General features: G+C 37.1%; 1 protein-coding gene across 4 annotated transcripts in view; it reads right to left on the bottom strand.

Annotated features, from left to right (window-relative positions):
* Positions 1–21,133, bottom strand: part of EPHA3 (EPH receptor A3) — a 233,655-nt gene that overhangs the window by 168,196 nt on the left and 44,326 nt on the right. Inside the window, exon 3 of one of the 4 annotated variants that reach the window (XM_064522272.1) lies at positions 6,014–6,092. The exons of the other annotated variants lie outside the window; for them this stretch is intronic. The gene's annotated coding sequence lies outside the window, so the exon portion shown is untranslated. The remainder of the gene's footprint in view (positions 1–6,013; positions 6,093–21,133) is intronic. 4 annotated transcript variants of the gene reach the window in all.

Below are 21,133 nucleotides of genomic sequence, written 5' to 3'. Positions count from 1 at the left end.
CATTCTTCTATTGTCATTTAACACAACACTGTATGTTCAGTGAAATTCAGTAGTGTTGTGCTGAATGCAACTGTAAAAAGCACCAGCTGGCTGTATTAGAAATGGCATTCTTCCAGGTCTCAAATGTCTTATTTATATACAATGGAATCCTGCCAGCTGTTTAATATTTAGGGCTAATAAATATAATTGGCAGTACTGCTACAAAAGGACGAGTAACACAAATACATATAAAAATATTTCCTAACACAAAATCTGATTTGTTCTTAGACAAAACTAAACTAAAGATGGATGGAGATGCTGTTCTGAGCACATTTTACATAGCTTTCTTCCTCCTCCCCTTCTCTTTAATCCAAACAATAATTGCTTGTTTTCCGAGTGAAAAACTGAACAAAAAAAAAAAAAATACTAGGCTGCTCTGAGACCAACATAGTCTTCAAACAGTGCTTTCCATACACCATGAATAAAGAAGAATTGGCAAGGATAGTGTACTGAGGTAGGAAGACAGGACACAGTCAAGTGCAACTTGCCAGGAGCGTTTGTTATTCGTTCCATGGAAAGCAGGGGATCACTCGAGAATATAGCCAGACTCCAGATGACCGTACCAGCCAGTCCAGAAGTGATATACATCCCCATGAGCAATTCATCTATGTCTGTGGAGGACAGCTTTACCTCTCACAAGCAGATTAACTCTGGGTTGAGTGGAACATGAGTACAACGCATCTGAAATTACAAACATAACAGAGGTGCTCTATGGGCATGCTCTAGATTTATGTTTGGTACTTCCAGATGTCTGGCTGGCTTGATGTTGGCAAAGCCACTACAGCGCTGTCAAAATAACAGTGCAGTAGATTACTGGTGAATGTAGCAGCCTTCCCTCCAAATCCAAACAGTTGGGCCTCTTCTGCAGATAGCTTCATGGATTCTGAGAAAAGCTTCAGGATGTGCAGTCTCCAACACAACTGCCTTTTAGATCACACCACTGGCAGGAATCCCGCATGGCAGACAAGGAAAGGGACTGTGACTCTTTCTCTTCTGTAAGATCTGGGATCCCTTGAAACTTTCTCCAACTCCCTGGCATTACGTAGATGGGGAACTAATCTAGAAATAGGAAGGCTCAAGCTGTGTGAAGCACAGTTAATGCTCCATAACTTCATCTGAGAAAACAATTTAATTCAAAAATCAAACAACTTCCATGACAGATGGAGCCCACAGTCAATTCCATAAAAGACTGTTCAGTGTAATTACCACCATTTACAAGTGTGTGGTTTTTTTTCTTTTTTACTTAGTTCAAATTGCAATGCTCTTTTGTGCTATTTCTCAACTAAACAGAGTTCCATGCTCACACATCACCATGTTCCCATCATCAGCATCTTCTCTTAATAACAACTTGAAGAGTCATTCTTTTCATTCATCATTTCACACTTTCACTTAAAACTGTATTTTTAAGTATGGTTACTTAAACCACAAAGTTTACTATCATGACTACCAGCCTGAAAATACACTAATGTCAGTTATTACCCTCAACTTCTTCAGCTTTGCTGATACCTATGAGAGCACTCATCTATGTGTACCAGTATTGAGATGTACTCACTGCTTTCATACAGATCTTCACTCAGTAACCAAACTTAATCCTCTGCCCCTGAAACATGTACATCAGCCGTGACAGAGACCACAACCTATGCCTCCTCCCTTACTTTAGTTTTACTTCCAGCTTTTTCTTTTAACCTCTTTATCCAGGTATTAAGAAATGCTCTTATTCAGAACTGGCATTCTTACCCAAACAGAATGGCATTGGGTCAAGTACACAACAGGGCTAACAAGCTCCACTGCCCTCATCCCCGTATCAATTTATAATCAAATAGTTGAACCTGTGACAACAGGTTAACAAAAGTCAATCAGTAGCTTTGCTCTTAACAAACTGGGTGAAGTACTAAATACTATGATTCTCCTACCGTAAGTCAATAAAAATCAACATTTTTCTTTCTAAGGTTGCCTTTTACCTCCTGTAGAAGGCAAAATACACAAACACGCGAAGGTACATACCCCTCTTAAATAAAATAACATCTGAAATTGTGTCTCTGCCACCACACCTCCATTTCACTATCCATTTAATGGGGATAAGCCAGAAGCAGTTATGAGATCTACCTGAATAGCATTAATGCTGTTTCCTCTAATTTCTTGCTTTGGAAAGTAGTGCCAAAAAATGGCAATAAACAATAATGGTAGCAGTATTGCTTTTTAAAAATAGCAATCACAGTCTTGAAAATCAAGCATGCTTTGAAAGCAGACACAGTCATTAAGCTTACAAGGCTAAATAAGTAAAAAATACTTCTAAAAAGGTTATTATTCTTTTGTCAACTGCTGGGTCAAAAGGGTAATGATAATTATTATATGTTTACTGTAATTCTATGGAAATTAATTCTCTCACCATGCAATTAGGCAAAGTTACTTCTGCATGCATATTTCCATAGTTATTTTAATTGAAAAATATGTTTAATACAGAAACTCATAGCTTGACATTTCATATTTTCCAAAGATAAATTCATTTCAGTTCAACTAGAAGAAACTAATTAGACTGGGAATTCTGGAGATAGTCCAGATATCTTCTCAACCTCTGGCTAAGTTGCTCTTAATTTCTCATGGCTCTGAAACATTATTAAACAATTACTTGTTATATGACAGGTTAGGGATGAAAGAGGCACTCATGCCTAGTTTAATAAGAGATAAATAAATGAAAGTACCTCAACCAGGATTTTAGCCAAAGATTCTTGGAGAGCGAGCGCATTAGCTGCTACTCACAGTTCTATACTATAGCAATAAGGTGGAGATGCACTTTTTTTTTTTAATTCTCATTTCATTATTTGATAAACTGCACATATTGGTCAATGAAAGAAAGTAAGCATTATAGCTTTACATGTTAAAAAACAAAACAAAACTCCTTTTAACCAGTCTTACAGTCACTGGGTAGTTTTCAGGTTGAGTCTTGGGTGAACTGCTACCAAAAAGGCTCATTAGATAAAATAGCTCAAAAATGCAGAAAAACTTTTAAAAAAATCTGTTGTTCACACCAGGTTATCTGTATCTTGCACAGAATTTACTGCAGACCTGGATTACAGGTCATTTCCAGTTGCAAGCCCAATGAGGAGTCAAATGCCTCCTGGGAACAGAAAACATGCAATACTAAAAGTACTGCCACATTTTAGAGAAGTCTCACAAAGGACCTCAAATCCAAATCCCATTACATAGGTATATCTATATATTTATTATGTGGGAGGCAGACAGACATTAGCAGGAACACAGAAACTCCTAACCTATAATTGTACTAACAGACTTCCTCAGTAAGACCTTATATGGTTCATATATAATTACAAGGTTCATATATAATTACAATTAATATTAGGTTTATATTTAATTTTCTAGCTTACTATGCCATAGTACAGTATGGTGCACTTCAAGGGATACACAACATTACTGTCAATACGTTACTGCCGAAATGAAACACGGTACAGCAAATTACTGTGATCTAAACAGTTCTCATTAGTTGCAATTTTAAAAATATTTCTATAATTTACTTTTATTTACTCAAGCTTCATTTCTTGCCATAACAAGGTTGGATATAAACATATTCAATATTACAGTACTTTAGTTTTTGTATACATACATTCAAATTACCCTACTTCTAAGTTCCATGGTTTTTTTTAAAAAAAAAGGTTAAATTTATACTGCTTTCAGTAAGACACAGTTTATGTAGTGTGACAAGCTCAAAAATGAAAACCATTACACGCAAAGGATATTTTTTTCCCAAATCACTGCACTAAACATGAATGAAAGCCTGTTGGGAACATGTATCTAAAAAGGTGCAATTGACACTGTGTTTTTGACTGTCTGTGAAAACAAAAAAAAGAATGACAATAAAAATCAGACAAGGACTTCACTGGTTTGTTTATTTTGATGAATTATGTCTCCAGAGGTTAAAGTTTAGGCAGAACCAGAATACAATGAGACCCTCTATTTGCCCAAAAGGTAGTCCCACAGCAGGTAACCATATGGTCTTCCATATTGTCCTGACAATGACCTCAACACTAATAGGGCAATCACCACTTGAAGGATAAGAGATGATTTGACTTTCATGTTCTCTCATTCCCCTGGGCTTTTCCTACTCAAAGGTCAGGAACTGAGTTACTGTCTCAAATTATTTATGCTTCTGATAGAGAAAACTCAATCTCAGGACTCTGAAATAAAATCATCACACTCTTTCTCTCTGAGTTAGTCTTTGAAGTCCCATAATCCAGAAGATAAAAATTACATTTTAATATACATTCCCTAGGAGAGCTAGATAACTGTCTTTCAGATCTTGGGCTTTAGTCACTTACTTCCCAGTGTCCATCTGAACATTCTGCGAGAATTAAATTCACAAACCAAACATTTCTAACAGGGTACCTGAGCTGTCAAGAATCCTTGCCACTTCTGGAATTCAAAATCTCTTGTACAAGATAGATGGCACCTAGCGAGAAACCTGTTACATCAAAAAAAGCTTTGAATGTGCTGCAAGCCATGGGAAACAGAAAAGGATGGGTATCACTTCTGATTTATAACCTATGAAAATTAACTAATAATACAGATTTGCTGATATTGCAATAAAGTTCAGAAGTGCATTTTATAGTTGTTCCATGTTCAGATGTCTCACGGCCAACATCCTAACTGGCAGGGTTTTGAGATATGAGATCTATAGCCCGGACCCCATATGCAACTTACAGCTTACGACAGCAGAAAATGAGAGCAAGAATACAGAAAGGTGGCAATCAAAACATGTAAAATTCCATTTTTGAAAGCATAATGAACAAAATTACTACTGCTGAACTTCTGTGGTGCAATATGCAAAACCAAAGGAGTAAGGCAAAAAAAAAAAAAAAAAAAGTAAAATGTACCTATTATCTTGGGTAGCACCAAAACCCAAATTTCACATATCAAGATTTCAAGTGGTAATATTAACATTTTTGTCATGAAAACAGTAAATTTCACCCCAAACAGCCTAAAAATACAAATTAGTTTCTCTCTACTTCATTTTGTCAGGAATAAAAAACAAGAATTCATATAAAAAAGAGTATCAGGAATTACAACTTTAAAAACTACTAACATATCTTTGAATTCATGAAAGCATTAGCTGACTCACACTAAATACACACTTTATGTCCAGCAGCTTTACAATGTATGCATTAAGCCTTTTGGAATATTCTGGTGTATTCTGGTCTAATTTTAAAAGAGATCTCATCTATGGCTTAATGAAAAACTGTCTACTATATTGCATCTATCTCACTCTACAAGCAAGTAAAGGTACTTCCAACAGGAAAATCATCAAGTTACCATTACTGATAAAAATCAGTATTTACTTACTTGAACTGAATTTAAAAAAAAAAACAATAAAAATACTGAAAAATCACGCCTCACCTGTCTTGAATAAAATTTGTCCAGATTTAATTTTAATACTTCATTCATTATACTCAAGAGCTTTTGGAAAGAAAAATAACAAAATAATACTTACATGACAGTCTTAGAAGACAAATACTGCTAAATATAATTGTGTGGATAGAGAGCCTGAGTGGCTAAAAATAGTAAGAAAACTTTTATTTGGTTTGTTTTAATAACAGGGCATCCTCTTCCATTATAAGGAGCATACTATATATCCCACATCTGAACACTGACTCAAATTAAGATTCCATATTAGGATACAATATATACCTATTTTGTACCACAATTTCTCTTTCATTAAAGCTCTTTTGAAGTTTATGAGAATTCAATTTCTCATGAAACATGCTAGACTGACGAGAAAAGAAAAATGCCTTCTGCTTTGAAAAGGCTGACAAGAGAGTGAAAGCACAAGTTAGTTACGATTTGTATTATACTGCACATATGCTGGTTCTTGAATTCAAGTTTGAAATGCTAATTTTGTTCTTAAATTTTGTCTCTTTTTCTACTAATGGACAGACAGTACTTATAAAAAGCCCACACTTACTCTTTGTTGAGCTTTTTGCTGCTGTTGATCAGGGGTTACATACCGGATTCAAGGTTTTACGAATTGTTTTGCTTTATTTCTGAAAGGTATAGGGGACATAGACAAGAAAAGCGAGTAAAACAGTTTTCTAAACAGATGTTTGACAAGACTTATATAATCTTAGCAAAGCAACACAAACATGAACATGTAATGTAGGTGAGTAATCACATAGGTAGTGTCATAGCGAGCTTCTCACAGGTTGAAATTTGTTCACACAAAGCATTCAAACGATATTTATGAATGATCTCAGTCTGTTCAAGCAATTCTCTTGCAAAAGAGAAAGAAATCTAAATGCACAGAGTAAACTGTTGTTAATTGTTTATACTGCTCTGTCTCAAAAGACAAGACTATTTTTCCAAGCAGAAAGAAAAAACATATGGGATTTAGGGAAATGCAAAGAAAAACTAAAGAAGAATTATCTAAAGCCTATGTGTCTGCATGTGTGGGAAAGGAAAAAGCGAGGACAAAAGGATGCCAGGCTTGCAAGCCTAAGCAACAGAAAAAGACAGTAAGGGACAAGAAATGAGGGAAGAAGAATGCTGCTGCAGTTAGAAAAGAGGAAAGAACAAACAATGAGATAAAATCCAAATACAAAAGCAGGTCTGATTAAGAAACAAGTATGGACAAAAGAGAAAAGGAAAGAAAGCTCTAACTGAATGAAATGAGAGACCTGGATGCAAGCAAAAAACGAATGCAGGGAAGAAAGTAGGCAATGTGAACATAAAGGTGGTAGTGTACCTTTATGTAAATACAACGACCACTCCTAAGCACATGAGGTGAGGGGAAGAAGCAGAGACACCAGTGTTGGGATCAGCAAGTAGAAATAATGAAGGCCAGGGAGAGAGGGTAGAGCAAATCCCATGGAGCTTTCCAAAAGCCAGGGAATTACTAATTAAGCCAGAAGGCTGTGAAGGTGACTGAAGATGGAGGTGATACACTCACACATTCTTTGCAACCAAACTGTAGACTGACTACAGCAACGTGGACACCTTCAGATGCAGAGTGTGGAGACTTAGACAAGAGTGACAATCTTGCAATTTTAATGAAGTTTTGAACATTAGTTTGTTTTTTCCAAGATTATCTAATACAATGGTCTATGGCACAACTTAAAATTCCCTTACACTTACTGCCAAGGCTCTATCCTTAAATAATCACTGCCTAAATACTGCAATGGCAAGTTGAAATTAGAATACCACAAACAAACACTTTGCCAAAATACTCATCATCTAATGCCTTTTTCAGGGAACAACATAGAAATGTGGGTGTGACCGCTAACCACCCCAGGGAGAACTGGCTGAACTTACACAGTAAATGAGGTCACAGCTCTCCAACAACAACTTAAATGCTGATCCTTGGTCTGCCCTACTCCTTCCCACCTTCTCTTTTTCTCACTGCACTAGCGTTAAAGTGGCAATGCAGAGAGCCAGTACAGGGATATGATCTGCCTGAATGTTATGGTGGCAAAAACAGAACAAAACCAAAATAAAATCCCCGAAAAAGAGTAGCTACTATGATCAAGGCAAAAATACAGGAATGGGGAATTAGGAAGATATCAGGTTAGCTTATATGGCCACAGACCCTTGACCTTATTCTGTCCTCAGCTTTTTCTTATGTCTGTTCACATTCTGTCCACCAATCAATCTTTAAAAATATTATTATAATATTCTTGTGTACAAATTCGCCAAAAATTGAAAGAAACTCAATCAAACTTGTTTGCAACTTATTTATGAACACCACTAACGATTTCACTGGATTAGTGTTGCCTTTTTCTGAGCAGAAAGCAATAACAGTGATGAAGAAAGCGTCCTTGACCTTTACTCTCATTGGGATAACTAGTAACAATTTGTGGTAGGAGCATGAACAGGAAGTTTAATAGCATTTTAAACCTTCCCTGTTCAGGGTCACTCAAACCAAGGCCTGCCTTAGCTATTTTCCTCTGCAAAATATGGCTCATAATATTACAGGCTACTGTCAAGCTTCAAATCACTTTTTATGTTCCTTACTCATACCAAGCAGTTACAGGCAGTCACAAAGCGCATGACCACCTTCTTACCTAGCTTTAGCAGCCTGGGCTTTTGGCCTCTCTCTGGAGGTTCGGTATGGCCTCACCTGCGACTGTTGTTATTGCATCTGTCTGACCTTTTTAAGTATTAACTAGGGCAATGACTTGGACTTGTGTGTTTTAGAATACTATCCTTCTGACACTGGGTATTATCCCATACACAGCAATTTTCATGCACCAAGAACATTATTTTGCTCGTCTGTTTTTCCTGTAACCTGTCCCTATTCATGCTTTCACCCAGCTACTGCAATACCCTACAAAGGACACTTCTTGTACTAAGAAAACACAGAAGCTAATGAATAGTATATACAGCAGAATTTGAAGCTGAAATCCCATTACAAAAGTATTATAAATACTTCACTTTTTTTTTTTTTTTTTTTTTTCCTGGGGGCAGGGAGCGAAGAAACTGGTGTCAGGTATTTTAACCTTTCCATCCCTAGAATTTGGTTAACTGCAAGATTACCAAACTCCCATCAATGTAGTACTGGACCTAGAGCTGAGGGAAACATTCACGGTGAAATCTTCTGTACTTACAATATTTAGACACATCAGTATCATAAGGGGATCAGAAAAAAACAAGGAAAGACAAGAAAAAGCAACAAGAAAATCCCATGACATGTGCCATATGCCATGTCCATCACAGATGAGGTGGGATTCACAGTGCAGAAGCAAGACATAAAGGTGGTCAGCTGAATCAAAACAAAGTCACTGTTACCATCTTTTGCAGTTTGTACAGACTGACCCCAAGGTTTGACACCTGCTACACAAACATCCAATGATAAAACTAATGAACAGCACTAGCAGCCTAACTTTTAAACACTAATTATAGGAATTGTAAATGATTTTTTAATGATTTATGAAGTGCTTAATCATCAATAGCAAAAATTATTTCAGTAGAATTCAGTGCATCTCTGAGAAGGACTAGCAACAGCAGAACATTAAAACTGTTTCAGACAATTTGCAAGCACTCTACGTCGCATGCTTGTTTTTTTTAATTGACTAGGCCATTAAGTTGGTAAGGGGTGCACCTTATCTGTTCAGAGGTTAGCTAGAGAAGGCTTCTCAAAACAGGGTCATTAAAAAGTAATGCAACATAGTTGAATTTTTACTTAGCAAAATCAGGTTTCCCTGCTGCCCATACACACACCATCAGTTCACCACATCCCAAACATAAGCAGCTAACTTTGGTAAAAAGACACCTAGGTCCACCTACTTGCTTTCTGGATCACTTCCCCTCCCACAATGATATCACTTTTATACCACTGCAGCAAAGAGTTTATAAAGGATTCAACACTGCTGGTTTCCTGAATAGTTTCCTGAAAGACCTCACTGATTCTCAGAAAAGCATCCTATGTCTGGCACAAACCGTTTCACCATACAAGCAAAGCTGTGGGGTCCAACTCAGCAATAGTACCAGCAAGCACAGCACTGACTTCAACAAAACTGTACCAGTTTGAATGTGAAGTCTATACTCCAAGGTCTCTGTGCACTCTTGTGGCCTCCACCACCTTATTTAGCAGGGAAAGTACTCTCGCTTCATAGCAGGAATGCAACTGCTGTTAACTCCTTCTAGGCTATATCGGGAAGCTGCTTATCTAAATAGTACTGTTCAGTCATGACAGCAATTTTGGGATGATTGTACTTGTGTGATCCAACTTGAGAAGAGCAAAATAAGACCGTATTTAACAACAACTCATTCATGACTCTAGGGAACAGTACCAGTAAGCCTGTCCAGCTGTTCTGCTAATTAAGAACAATTTGGTCTTTAACAGATTTCTCTGGTTATCAGCATATGTGGGGTAACTAAGAGATGCAGGAAAGGGTCTTTAAAAAAGGCAGGGTCAAATATCTTTTGCAAATACCAAGAGACATTCCCTAGATAACAACAGGGATAAAGACCAAACCACTTCTGCATATAGCCAACTCAAGTCATCAACAGCATACACAGCTATCTGTTTTGACAAGGGAAGCAAAAGGACAAAGACTGAAAAAGCCGTTTAATGATGAGCACAGACTGCCACTCGTTCTGGGATGCTGGAGCTGAAGTCAGTGTTTGGGAAAACACTTTCTCATAAAGCTTGCTTTTTTTTTTTTTTTTTTTTTTTAAACTGTGGGAAGAGAAAGATAACCACGTTAGTGTGATACAGTTCCCCTCAGTAAAACAGAGGGGTGACAGGCTGACAAGGAGTAAGAATTTATGAATAATGTTCAAGATGACCACATGCTATAACTTGCTCCCTTATCACATGCTTCCTTCTAAAAAGTCTGGTTAGTTGTCTCATGGTATATAAAAGTGTAAAAGTGATACTCAGGAGGCCTCAGTCCAGTGGAACTGGGAATTCCCATCTGGTAAGCAAATCATTTCAAAAACCACAGGGAGACAGATATTATTCCTTACAGGGAAGACCAGTCCCATCACCTGTGGCACATACATCTGCTACGGGCCATGGCATAGCTGTATCAAAATGATCCTTCACATCAAACCTTAGAAGAGGACAGCCTGCATGGTCTATAGCTATATGAAAAATAGTCTTGCTGAGTTATTGCAATACTGAAAATATGTAATGGCAGAAAAGTAGTTTGAATTACCTACCTCATAGGTAATTACCTACCCCTGCCAACCTTCAGGTTGGCAGAAAGCAGAGTACAAAAGCAGCAGCTAAAACTCTTGGTAGGAAAGCAGCCTATGCCATTTTTGTTCAGGCTGTCTTGTCATTATAAAAAGGTCTTATTTTGCCAAATCACTACTGAACCATTTGGAGGTCACTTTCCCTGTACTGCAGATCTTCTGGAAGAGCAGCAGATCATGACAAGACTGAAAGTATTTTTCCCCTTTAGAAAGACACAGTCTTTTTTTTTTTCTTTTCTTAGGTACTTTAAACAAAATTTCTTTTGGTATACACCAGTTGATTCTATGCTTTCCTTCTTTTAACAGTAACACTCTAACAATTTCCTAAAATGAACAATGTAATTACCCTAGCATGAAACTATGCTTGTTAAACATTCATTTCTAAATTGTCAAAACAATCTTGTCCTCTATGTTTATGAACTTAAACACATACTTGCATAAAAACAATCTGTCTTGCAGAAATGACCCAAGACTCCTGTTATTATTCCTGTTTTATAAAATTTAGTTCTATTTTAAAATTGAAGCTTTAGCTAGAAATAAAATGATTTACACTAAGTGGTAAAGAAAAACTGAGATTTACACAATAAAGAATACAGGTAGACTGGCTGTGAAAGGTTAGAGAAGATCTACTCTACCAAGTAGTTCATATACAGGAAAAAAAGAAACTTTGAAGTCCCCAACAGTGAGATGATGGCACTTTTTTGTAGGAGATGGAAAGGAAGGAATATTTTTATAGCTGCATTTATTACTTGAACAGTGGTAGCACTGAGAGGGAACAATCCCATTGTGCAAGGCCTGATCTGTGCTCAGAAAAGCTTTCTGTCTGAATGGCAGAGGGTAGAGCTTTGATTTGAGAAAGAGGGCCTTTATCCTTTTTTATATTGAATTATCACAGCAAGAAGAAAACAATACTTCTTAGAGCAGGAGTTAAGGTTGTATTGTTCTAAATGTCCTGAAATTGGTTTATTCTAACTACAAACCAGGAAACTCGAGTGGACATTTCTGTAACATTTGAATGGAAATGTTTTTACATACAAATGGACGGTCAGTTTTTACACCACTACTTTCTGAAAACTACCTGAGAATTTGTCTCAGAAGGGATTTGGTTTGTGCTACCAGCATTCCTCAACCAGTACTTAGCTAACAGAAACTACACACTGCAAATAATCATAGATATGGGGGCAGAGTGAAATTTTTCACTCAAATAACTTTTTGACAGGAAAGAAAAAAAAAACCAACTTATCCTGTTTCAGGGCAATCAGAATTATATAGAGATTCCAGGCACTAGCTTTGGCTGAAATAATGGGGTAAAGTTGAAACACAATGTCGAAAGAACATTTTTATGCAAAACATTGTTTGTTTGTATTCTTTAAAAAAGAGAGTACATTACAAAAAGATTTGGTGGTTTTTGTTTTTCACTTGACAAGAAAACAAAACAAAACATCTAGCTTCATTCTGGTTAATCCAAACTGATATGAATCCTTTATTTTCTTTTGTTAAGGTCACTAAACGAAACAAAACCCTTTGTTATTTGGCATAATATTCAATACTTCTATGAGAGATGAAGATAAACTAATATTAGCTTACACGAGCTTAAATTAATCTGTACGCTTTCGGGGGGCTTTACCTTAAGCCAGAAAGTTTAAATCAAATATACGAAATCTTGCTCTTTTTCTGCAGGAATAAATACATCATTCAGCACTCATACAAAAAAAATGAAAAATGAACTGAACAGCCTGGAAGTCAGAAATTTATAAGCACACTATATCGTAATATAATGCAAGAAATAATACAGGAGATATTTCTTTGCCTGAAACCTTCGAATCAGACTATTCTTTCACTGTATTTATTTTATTTTCCCAATACAGAAGAGCTGGCTTTCTTAACAGCAACTTTTTTTGGTATTCTGTTATCTTTGCTTTGTTTTTCCATGGTTGCTCTTTTTAATGACAGGAGAGTGGGGTAAGCACAATCCAGCAGCCCTCAAGTGCTATGAAACATTTGCCTGCTTACTCAGACAGCAAAGCCCCTTTAAGTACACTTTGCATAAACAGACCTCTAACAGCCTTGCAATTATCAGTAATTTGAATCAAGTGACCAACGCAAAGGTTAACTTGGAGTAAAAGAAAGCATGGCAACTAATTAATATGTCAAAGTAGCACTCTCTCTTCCAAAAGAGTTAATGAAGCTTACTGAGGACTCATGTGTGTCTTTTGTTGTACAGGCCTGCCTGTGAAGCATGGTGCAGCTGAGTTAGGTTAAATTGCATGTTACTTACTGGCCCGTTGGCCAGCACCTGGCCGCCTGCACCAGTGTCCTCTCCTCCCCAGCAACCCCCTCCTCAGCCCTGAACTGCAAGCTGCCGCTATTAGGCATCTAGTAATGGCTGATGATGGTTAGCCACACAATGGGCTCCTGACATGCCAATGAAGGGCAAGGATACAGAGTGAATGAGAAGATTTTTCCATTTAGGCTCCTATTAACAACAATCACTAAAAAATAAATAACCCACCATCCTCAATGTCTGTGTGGCTGTTAGCATTTATGACAAGATGCTAAAAACCCCAAGCTAGCTATTACTATATACAGTCCACAGACTGACAGCTTCAGACACTAACAATAAAAGAGGTTTTACTCACTACAAAGAAAACTTTCATTTTCTCCTCTCTGAAGAAGTTCTCTTATTTACACTAACCTTCCATCCAGAAAGAACCAATACACAGTGCCATCTTGTTGCCTCAGAGAAATTCTCCTCATTCCGCCTTTTGGGAGTATACTGTTAAATAAAGAATTTTCTAGAAACTTTGAATTACATAAACATATGCCCAAATATTTGAACATAGCAAAACAAAAACCATGTGAAATACCACATATAGATGTGATTTGTGAAGGGTGATTTCACAGCTAAGGCATTAGTTTTGTTTCTATGACCACATAAAAATCCTGTTAGTTTAAGTGTAATTTATTTGAAAGCTAAATTATTTACTTATTTTACCTATTTACTTAAGTGGTAACTTCCTCAGGTATTACATTGAAAATTCTAGTTTTTAAATGGCTGGGAAAGAAAAAAATATAAGGAAAAGGGAAACTTGGCCCATAGAAAAACTCTAAGTTACTGTCAGATTTTGCAGTATCACTCCTTACATTAAAAAAAAAAACCCTTCAAGAATTAAAGAATTAATCAATTAGGATAGATCCAAAGAAACAAAAAAAAGCAAACCAAAGCAAACACTGCCTATTCCTACTCAGCATGACAGCACTCACTTCTCACACTCAGAAAACACCATTAATTCTGATTAGTGGCATTCGATCATTTTCAGCAGTTGCTTCTGTTTTCATGGATGTCTGCATTTATGTTGTGACACTATGAAATTGAACCTGTCAGGCTTCCACCTGCAAATACATTACTCAGGACAGCAGTCATTCCCGATATTGTTTTCATGCCTTAATTGCCAGAAGTATCAATTGCTCTTATTAATCATGAACTGAGAAATCTATGTTTGCAGGAGTTTGTCCTACTCCAAATACAAGAAAAATATTCTCCAAGACGCAACTTTCAGCGTAGCAGCAGAGCCTGCTAGGAACATCTGCATAAAGTATTACTCAACTGAGGAACACACCTACACACAAGAATGCTCTAGGAATCAAAACTCTCAAATATTCCCTTTTACTAGCTGGGATGAACAGCAGAATCCAACTGTTATAAAACCAAAGTAATTGAAATAGAACAAACATGAACTTCTCAAAGCCCAAAACATGCTTTTGCCAGGTATACAGCAACCTTGACAGATAACTGAACAATTTCTATATATACGGTACTGAGCAGCAGCAGAACACTAGAAAGGCTGGCAGCAGTATTTACTCCAGAAGGGACATGCATTTTCCTCAAGCATGTCTCCAAAGAACATGCTTTTAGCCTTCTTTACAAGGTATTTGCATACCATCCAAATGTAGCAGAAAGGTTAAGGTATCTAGAGAGATGTGACATTTTACTAATAAAATATACTCCATGTAACTCCTTATACACATCCTATATGAACCCCATCAGGCACTGAGAGATTAAGAAACTGTCTACCAAAAATGATTTCACACATCTTTCAGCTCATGTCAGATCTGCATGCAAATTTGACACTTTTGGAATCACAGAGATACCGAAAACACTCCACAGAACTTTCAGTTCATAAACCAACAGATAAGATTCAAGCGTTCACACATTACCTCATCTGCAAAAGGCAGAAATAAAGACGTTCAAGTCCGTTTTCCCCAGGAAACAAGGCTTACATAATCCTGCCAACCAATTTTATTCTCTCCTCACCAATCCACGCTGCCCCAATCAACTTTTAAGCCAATTTTTATCCATCAATCAACTTCAACTAAATTTCAGAGGACTGAGGTTTCAAAGGATTTCTACAGGCCTTGTGAAAGTCAGTGGATAGGTAAAGGGGAGAAATACAATCCCTCTTTCTAAGGGAAATGTTACAGTGTGATCCAACAGCTGTTTGGCCTGCCATCTAGTTAGTGTGCAGGTGTGTGCGCACCCACACATGCACACACACACTGGGGCTAAACTCAACACAAGAAGGCTGCCTCTTGCCACTGCAGTTCAGGGGGCATTGAAGGAAGATGACAACTCTAAAGTGATGAAGTCAGTGTACACAGGAATCAACTCAAAACTCTACAGGAGGAATAGGGATGGAGACTACAGTAATAGCACCGCTATGAAGGCGAATAGCCATAGGACATTTGCAGGCAAGCTGGGATTAAGATACAAATCTGGAGAAAATCAAAATGCCTTTATTCTACCAGTCATGCAACAAGCTACTAAATCTAATTGTCCAGATATAATTTAATAACATTGAGAAAATAGTCTAAATCTCATCATATTTTAAGCCACTGCATGTAAGAAAGTACAGCTGAGTGAACAGGAGCAAACATTAGCATCTTTTAACAGGTGGGAAAGTTTTCAAGGAAGTAAAAAGGTGCATAAACTTTGTGATTATAGACAGCTTTAACAACATTTAAGAGACCACAATGTATTTTTAATTATCTTATTCCTTCCAGTTTGAAAAGAGAAATTCATCCGGTGCTCCAAGTATAATCTTTTAAAAATTACTGCACTAGCAGCTAATGCTTTTGCCTACCAAAAATCACCACCTTTGCCCCAACTCCCATGAGATGACAAGTTGTCCTGGGAAGCTGAGACCATACACTTTTTGCCCTACATGTCAAAGATTGAGACAATATAGAAAAGAAATGGCACGATGATTCCAGAGCTGTGAACTCTTTACTAAAAAGCCTCTAATATCTTCCATTGAAAGCATCCCCACCAGATCCTCAAAAAGAAAAGAATGCAGAAAATAAACATAGTTTCCTCTCATTCTTCATGGAGCAACTGAAATGTTAATCAATTGTATGCTCTTCGAGACCTGGAAATTTAGCTCTGCTCCACTGTGCTTATGCACTATGATCCAGCCTAATTAGGTGATTATACATTTTTTTCCCACAGGACCTTTGTGTTCTAGGAGAGTGGGAAGTTGTGCTAAACAGTAAGATCTGGTCCGGATTCAGATACTTTTGGAGGCAGCTAGTTCACAAGGTAAGCAAAAGGAGTGTCCCAACTTCTGGCCACAGGTCAAGATGTCCTTGGATTTGACACAGTGGATATCAAGTATCCACTTAGATACTTACTGTTTAGATAGAAGGCAGAGGTGGAGAGATCACGGCAGAAGGCAAGCAGGTAGGATGTCTGTTCAGCAGAGAGCCCAGGCTGCAGAGCCAGTAACACCTGACTAGGGTAAGGTTTGTGAGCTGGAAGCAGGAGCTCACCCACCGTGGGGAGAGGCAGAATACAGGCTCAAGACCACCAACAAGGCTCTCAGTCTATCGACTGTCAAGGAGTCTTTCTTCAGGCATTCATTTGGCATATTGTTTGGTAGCCTCAGGACTGTGATGAGTTTGGCTTTCAGTATCTTTGGCATCTAAAAGCTTCCTGTCTATAAAGTGATCTATGCCAGCTAGACAGTGCATTCTGCCTCATTGAATGTACGAGTGGAAAGGTGCTTATACACTGAGTGAGTATTAATATTTGGGCCCACACTTTTCTGTCCCCTCTGCTCCCCTTCCCCCCCCTTTTTTTTTTTAAGTTTCTGAACTGATGAGTTAAGGACTCTGTGAACATACATTTATTCACAATGTTTTCTTTCCTCAGTCACCTCCCACACTGAATACTGAGCAACAGATCCAAAGACCACTAAGATTAAAGAACAAGCAAGCAAACAAACAAAAACTCAGTGATTTGAGGGGATTTAGCCCTGAATGAGTCTATCAGAAAAACATGTGATCATATAAACGTATCATCACAACAGAACTTCTCCTAGGAACAGGAATTTTGTTTAGATATGCAAGGCCAAACATTTCTTTCTGACATATCCATGTTCTGCCCAAGGCAAACAAAGGCAGGAGAGCTCTGCAGCAGGCGCTGTCCACACAGGCATAAGTTCCTGGGGAAACGATAGGATTCTAATCACCAGAAAAGTCACTATAAAATCACTAATCACATAGAGGACAGCTAGGAATTTCTTCTATTGCAGATTACACCAAGTTTAAGATTCAGTCAAATACACAAAATGAGCGTCACCAAGAAACTCCTTTAAAGGAAGCATGTGCAGCAGTAGTTAAGCAGGAAAATCTAAATCCTTACTGTAACAGCCTTACCTGAAATATCTAGGGACAAAGGTGGAAAAACACTTCAGCCCCCAACATGTCAGCTCTTCTGTCAAATTCGTAATTCACATTTTGTTCTGAAGAACCTTCGTTCACATGTTTGTTTCAGAGAATTTTACTCCCAAAAGTTGTAATTTCGAGGTGCAACTGCAAGAAGCCACAAAACTACAGAGAAGAGACTGGCCAGGGCCATAGTTAAGTTTTTGAGTCAGTGGCCTGAACACTACATTGTGCCCTCTTCTTGTTTTATTCAATTTATTATGAGCAAATGCAAAACTAGTAAGATTTCTTTCACTAGTGCAACATGATAAAAATGAGCTATCTTGGGCATACTAATTGAAAGATGTTGTTTCCCCTCTTCATTAAACATTTTCATTTAAAAAGCGAGACTGTCATTCATTCATCTCTAAAACCACGTAAAGTCAATTACACAGATGAGAAACTGAGCACACAAACCAGAAGAAACAAACAGCCCTGAGACTCCAGAAGCATATAATGCATGAATCAGAACAGAATCTTTTTGTTCCAATTTTACTTTTCCCAAATAATGACATACAGCTGTAGTTCAACTGCTAAATGTTTATGCAAAATGTACTTGCAACCTATGTAAGCTAAGCAATGCACTTTGCTGCTGGAACATAAACTTTTTCCTTTTCTGACCTGTTTGTTCAAAATGCTCCATCTTAATATTCCCTTCAGTTTCTTTGCCCTGAATATTTGCACGCACAGTCTGCAGAACTGTTTTGTATTTGCCATGCTAGAATTCCTAGCTTTACTTTGATCATGACATGGTGAGTAGTAGTTTTCTACCTTGAGCATGGCACCCTAATAAAACGAGCAAATTGTTCCTAGTCTCAGAGATTTAAAAACAAAAATTCCACAGTTGCCTGAGTTATCTGCTTCTTATCAAGATCCATGTTTGGCACCAGATGCATTTGATTCATTCATCATTGTCAGTGCACTTGCACACTAATTATTTCAAATTGTTTCCTCAGGCAGAGGTCTAGGACAAATGCAAGCAAGCCAAAAATAGCAGTTATGAATAATTATGCATAATTTACCTCAAGGCCTGGGCCAGTCTATCATTAAAATTTTTTCTTGCCACCTGTGATCCAGGCTAATTGTTGACTTTAAATTAGTTCAAGATTATTTTTTTTTAATACTGCACCAACCTTTAGCTTTTCCCTTAGATTTTTGATGCTTTAAACATTTCTAATGAAATGCCAGTAAGGCTCCTCCTTTTCTTTCTAATATCTGTTTCACAATGCGCCAACAATTTTGCTAATAGGATAAACTTCAGAGACATGGTCAGCAAACGCAACCTAACTGTGGGAATTCTACCCCTCTGCAACTGAGGAACAAGGTTCTCCGCAAGGCACAAATCCTCTTCTGCAACCTCAAAGTGAAGCCTGATGCTCCAAAGCTGTTTCACTTTCCCTAGCACTTCTCCTTTTACGTTTTTAACTCCTTACTGAGGAAAAAAGTGAAATATCCTAACACCATTTCAAACGAAAAATGAATTGATAAAGCACAATTATACACCTTGTCCTACAAATTCAGAAGTATATGTTTAACTTTATAGACAGCAAACTTACTAATTTCAATAGGATCCAGAGAAATGATTGATGCAGGTATAGAAGGCTTTGCAGGACCAGAGCCATCTTTCATTCATTGTACTGAATGTGCACTCTACAATGGTGTGCTGGTTTAATGATCAAAATTACAGGTTTAAAATAAAAATAGCTGAAAGAACCTCCCACCTCCAAGATTTCCTACCACAAGAAGAGACAGGTATTATACCAAAGTTGGAAAGTGCATATATCACTGATATCTCCCAAAGACTGCTCTAGTTGGGAACACAGTACAGAAGTTTTACTTTTAGAGACAACTAAAAATATGAAGCAGTAGCCAAGAGCCACCACTATTATAAGTATTATCAGCACAAATTACAAGTATTGCTTACTCAGGAAAAAACATCTATGAATTCCTCCATTCAGGTATGACTGCACAAACATCAAGCCTCTCAGGACAATAAATACTCCAACATTCAGCAATCAACGTAAGATGTGCAGGCACCAGTCCAACTAAGTTCTAAAGTCCTTTAAACTAAGCATAAGCTTATGTATTTTCCTGATTCAAAGACAGCAAAAAATATCAAGCAGAGACAAATAAGAAAAGCTTTAATTTAATAACAACATTAAAAATATTATTAAAAAGTAACACTTACAGGAAAATGCATCTTCAATCTGTCCTCTGGATAGCTACTTAAAACATCAGTTACAAATGATTCTGTTGAAATCAGGTTTTTTTCATTAAGATATTAATGGATGAAGTTTGCATGGTCCGAGCAACTCTGAAACTAATACACGACCCTGCATCACCAACAGACTTAGCAGAAAACACGCATACTAATGTGTTTTAAGCCACGGCTTACCAAGTTTCCAGAACAGAAGAGGGAAAAAAATCCTAAGTTTTGAGTGCCATTCCTTAAGTACCATATGCCTTGGTATCTCCAGCTGAGTTAAAAAGATAACTGTACTAGTTGTCTGTGCAGTGTATTTTATTTTGCATTAGGGCATCTCCTGCTGAACTGAGCAAGCGATGCATTTCTAACTCTTAGTTAAATAAAGTGAGAGAGAGTAGGGGGTGCAAAAGGAGGAGAAATATGAAAGACAGAAGAATATAAATTCACTTCCTCTACAGGGTATAGTGTAGTTGTCATGACATTAAAATTTTATTATCTAGTTGATACAACTTGTCCAAAATTTCCAGTTTAAACTGGTTATGATCTACAGATTCTGCATCAGAAAATATATAAAAATTTTCACTTATATAGCCTGTAATCTTGCATTGCCCACATCCTAGGATGATCTGGGAATTTTACATAACAAATTTCCCACTACTCAGAGAGATGATGCCAATGACTGATCTCTATCCTGTGTCAATTATAATTGTGGCCATTGATCTTTTACTGTTGAAGTTTGTTATGGAACAAACTGCTTGCATTTGTTATGAAGTGTTGGGAAGTGCTTTACCATTTAGATGTCTCTATCCAGTAGATGTCCTCAGGTCCTTCTAGACTGAATTCATGCAATCATGGAAGACCAGGTTTTGAGATCCAAGTGATCTTTTCCAATTTTATATTCCACAAAGAGCAAACAAAGGCATTACCTCATCTTTTGCCTGCACCTACCCAACATACATAGATCTTTAATGGGATAGGTAAATTGTTAAATGCTCCTCAAAGCACATGAATTTTTACTATGAACAATTTTTGAAATCTTTGTCATGAGTAAAGTTTTTATAACTACAGCAAACAAAGAGTATGAATAGCATTAATCAGAACTTTTCTTTCCTGCTACCACACATGAAATTTACAATTGATATATAAACACAGAAACTAGAATCTAAGTCAGGTATACAACAAAAAAATGAACACTAATTTTCACAGTTGTGGAATGTAGTTTGGAAAAATCGGCATGCTCATCACAGAACCAATTAAAAAAAAAAAGCTATTTAGAAGGTACAATTTTTTTCTGTTTTACCACATTGCGATTTTAAATTAGCAAAATCCAACAAATTTTATCAAATGAAAGCATTTCAATTTCAAGTGGAAAACTGGAGTAGCATTTATGTTGGAACTGATTATTTAAATCTTAATCAGGTC

Source organism: Dromaius novaehollandiae, chromosome 1 (assembly GCF_036370855.1).
Source record: "Dromaius novaehollandiae isolate bDroNov1 chromosome 1, bDroNov1.hap1, whole genome shotgun sequence".
NCBI lineage: Eukaryota > Metazoa > Chordata > Aves > Casuariiformes > Dromaiidae > Dromaius > Dromaius novaehollandiae.
This window is presented reverse-complemented; position numbering and strand designations above follow the sequence as displayed.